Below are 4085 nucleotides of genomic sequence, written 5' to 3' on the forward strand. Positions count from 1 at the left end.
GCAGACGACACCTTGTGTATTCTTTCAAAGGAAAAGATCTGAGAAATTCAGATTTGCTGTTCAGTGTCTTTGTCAGYGGCACAAAGTTGTTGTTTTTATTAGTGTTTGTAAAACGGAATCAAACAGGTGCCCAGGTGAAAAAATATTATACTAAATCTAAGCATACTTTAGTTGTATTTAAATTGTACAAAATCACAATTTTAAGTGTATTAAGTATACTTTTAAATACTAAAATGGAACAACTTCAAATATACTTAGTAGACTTTAAGTGTATAGACAAAGATATACACTTAAAGTGTACTAAGTATATTCTAAGTTGTTCCATTTTAGTATTTAAAAGTATACTTAATACACTTAAAGTTGTGCTTTTGTACAACTTAAATACAACTAAAGTATATTTAGTATTAAATTAGTTGTTCCAAAATAGCACTCTTTAAGTATACTAATGATTAGTGTGGCTTCAAGTATACTAACGTATACTTAGATTTAATGTACTTTAGTATATAATTTTTCCACCTGGGTGGAAACAGGAGAGTTTGATGTAAAGGGTTTTTTTAAGATTTAATCACAGCCCCTAATTTTGAACAAGCTGAGATGTGTAAAATGTAAATAAAAACAGAAGGCAATGATTTGCAAATCACATAAATTCACATTTTATTTACAGTGGAATTAAAAAATATATCAAATGTTTAAATAAAGAAAATGTGTTGTTTTTTTAAGGGAAATAAAAGGTCATTTTGTATTAATTAACAACACAGTTAAAAAAAATGATACGGGACCAAGTTTCCCAAAGTGCAGCATCCACTCTTGGAGCTGAGTAACAAAACAAAAGTTCCATTCTTGTCTGATGGAGAGTTCTGGACCTCAATCTTTTTGTTAGATTTTTTTTTTTTGCACCAAATGTTTAGGCTGCCTTCAGGCCAAGGACTCTTTAAAAAAAAAGGATCTGTCATCTCAGTGGTGTTTACCTGGAGAARCAAATGCTTTCAGTTGGTCAGAGGTCTGGGCTGGCAGGCCAGTCCAGCACTGGGTCTGTTCTATGAAGCTGTGCTGTTGTAATGGATGCAGGAGGTGGTTTAGCATTGTCCTGCTGAAATAAGCAAACCTTTCCCTAAAAAACAGATCATCTGGCTGGTTATATATGTTATAAAACCTGTATACACTTTTCTTTGCATTGATGGTGCCTTTCCAGATGTGTAACYTGCCCATGCCATACAGACTAATGCATCCCCATACAATCAGCGATGCTGATAAGCCTAATGCTACTTTTTCTCTTTAAGACCGAGGATGTGGTTTCCAAAAATAACTTCAAATTTTGATTAATCTAATCACAAAAACAGTTTTCCTCAGTACCTCTGTTCATTTTAATGAGCTTTGGCCAAGACATGTTCACATATGGCTTACTGTTTTGCATGATAGAGCTTTAATCAGCATCTGTGGATGGTACAACCAAACTGTTTACAGATGATGGTTTGTAGAAGCGTTCCCGTCCCCATGCAGTGATGGCCCGAAGATCAAGGGGACCCAATATCAATTTTCTACTTTAGATTTTTATTCTTTTTATTCCCAGGAAGTGACATCATGAGATTCTACAATTTGTAAATGAGTCAGTGTTTTTTGTCAGTTATCCTTCGAATTTGTTTTTACTTCCCAAGATCTGTCATTGTGTTGATATCGATGGAAATAATCTATGTAACAATTTCTTAATATGTTTTTTTATTGCACTTTGAATTCACAAAAAGCTCATCTGAAATTGTGAACTGTTGTTTGCAGCACAGCATGTTTGTTGTTTTCAGTGCTGTAAATCTGTGAGGAACAGACGTGCAGCTCCTCGAAGATTTCACGGAAGAAGAGAAACAGCCTCTTTTTTTTWATTATTTTTGGTGACATTATTGCTCATAAATTCTATTACACATTCCTTAATATTTCCAAAAAGCGAAACACTGCCTAAGTTTTAGACAAATCTCACAAAGCACACTGTCCAAAACCCAGCTGTACTGGACACAAACTGTTCATGATTTGAGAAAAAAAGTGTTTAATAAAAAGAGAGGTGGTTCTATTGCAACTCTGCACTTGAGCAAAAACAAAAAAAACATAAATAAATAAAATAATATTCACTCTGACTCTGAGCACATTCCACATTTTGTAAGCTGATGGATGTAATTAACTTGAAAACGATTTACAAAAAATAAAATAAATGTTTGTTTGCTCAGCCTCTGGAACAGTTCTTTACAGCTGTGAATGTGGCGCCATCATCAGGTGAAAAGATCTCAAAACCTTTCAACCTGAAAGAAAAGTCAGCTTTTAGGAAGAGCATTTATTTTTCTTTTAACTTTTGTGAGCATTTTTTCTGACATGTTACAGGTTAAATAATAAATAATCATTCTGAAAACTAAAATCAGATGAATAATTTATGAATTATATAAATCAAACTTCATTTTAAGAAACAGAAAAATGAGACTTAAAATCAACAAAACTATTTTTTATAATCAAAACGCCTGAAGGGATTCATCACATTAATATTTTAAAATATTTTTTTATAATTAAATATTCGTTGATAGTCCAGCAGCCTTTCTACAAAATGTTTAAACAATCAAATTAAAGTTTTAAAGTTGCCTAAACTCATATTTATCTATGCAAACGTGTTTTTATGGAGGTGCAGGGTGGGGATTAGTTGTCCTACAGATTTACAAATATAATCTATTATGAAATATTTATTAACAAAGACATATTTTTTTTCTGAAATGACTTTAAAATAAGAGCTACTGTATTTCATCGTCTTAGAAATAGGTATTCAAAGGTTTCCATCATGTAAAAGCCTTCAGGATTAAAAAATAACAACAAAAACAAAGAGCAGTGCCAAAATTTATAATATGAATAAATCAGCTGCATTTTGCAAAATTGCAAATTATGTGCAAGTATAATGTTATTTTTTTACATTCAGAAACAATAAAGCTCTTTCCAAGGAAGATTTTAGTTGAAAACTTACTAAACAACTGAAGGATGATGCATCTCTCAGGTCTTTTCATACCTTTTAAATTCTCTGTATCTGCTGGACACACATTTTTAAGGACAACGTTCTGCCAGTCTRGTGCAAGGACTTGAGAGAAAATGAGTGAAAAATCAGCCACAAACTTAAATATATTTTAAATAAAACCTGAAAGATCTTAGGAAACCAAAACTGCTTTAARAGACTCCAAACAAAGTCTGGCTCCTTGGAAAGAACTTTGAAAGAAATTGGGGGTAAAGTTTTCTGCTCAGTTCTTTCCAGAGTCAGCTTTAAGAGGAAAACAAGGACCATCTGTGCCACCAGTGCCTCACTGAACGTGTTTCCTGGTGGAGGGATCCGGGGGGGCACCTATTTCCTCTGAACAGATTGCAGGTGGTGCAGGAGCCCCTGAATGTGGAGGGAATTCCTGCCTTCTAATCAGACCTGGAGGGGCAGAGCAGAGGAACGCAGAGGACCTGAAGGTGAATTAAGAATGAGGGCAGATGGTGGAAACGAGGGGAAGAGGAGAGGGAGGTGCTGGGGAAAGGTGGAGACTAAAAGAGGAGAGAAGATGTGGTTCGGATCACTCATCTGGTGTCACCTTTACAGAAGTCCTTTTCTGTTCAACAGAAGAAAACAATAATAACTTGTTTTCACTTCTTTTAAAGAGCCACAACAGTTGGTAAGTTTTTACATTTTATCTCTCTGTTCACAATTCAAGCCTCACAGAGTGTAGACTGCCTTATGTTAACAGATTTTAGTTGATTTACTGCAGACGAATTGTAAACAGTAAAAGATAAACATGTTCCAGGCCTAACATGGCGTATGAATAGAAAAGTGTGTGCAGTGTGTTCAACGTGTGTTTTCCTTCAAATTTAAGTCTTTTTAAAGTCACGTCTGTTACCTGTGTACTGTTTGTGGGTCATGCCTCGTTAATGCACACACACACATTGAAACATAAGCAGGTCTTTCATAAAACTGGTCCCTCCCTGAGCTATAAAGAGCTGACTGTGTTGGACACACACACACACGCACACACACACACACACGCACACACACACACACACACACACACACACACACACACACACACACA

The 4085-nt window shown here is 34.9% G+C and overlaps 1 protein-coding gene across 2 annotated transcripts in view; it reads left to right on the forward strand.

The window, feature by feature from the left end:
• The first annotated feature begins 3519 nt into the window (after positions 1–3519).
• csgalnact1b (chondroitin sulfate N-acetylgalactosaminyltransferase 1b) overlaps positions 3520–4085 on the forward strand; it is a 9483-nt gene continuing 8917 nt past the window's right edge. For both annotated transcript variants that reach the window (XM_014002633.1, XM_014002634.1), the window contains exon 1: positions 3520–3671. The gene's annotated coding sequence lies outside the window, so the exon portion shown is untranslated. The remainder of the gene's footprint in view (positions 3672–4085) is intronic.

The sequence above is a fragment of the Austrofundulus limnaeus genome, unplaced genomic scaffold, assembly GCF_001266775.1.
Source record: "Austrofundulus limnaeus strain Quisiro unplaced genomic scaffold, Austrofundulus_limnaeus-1.0 Scaffold14, whole genome shotgun sequence".
In the NCBI taxonomy this organism is placed as follows: Eukaryota; Metazoa; Chordata; class Actinopteri; order Cyprinodontiformes; family Rivulidae; genus Austrofundulus; species Austrofundulus limnaeus.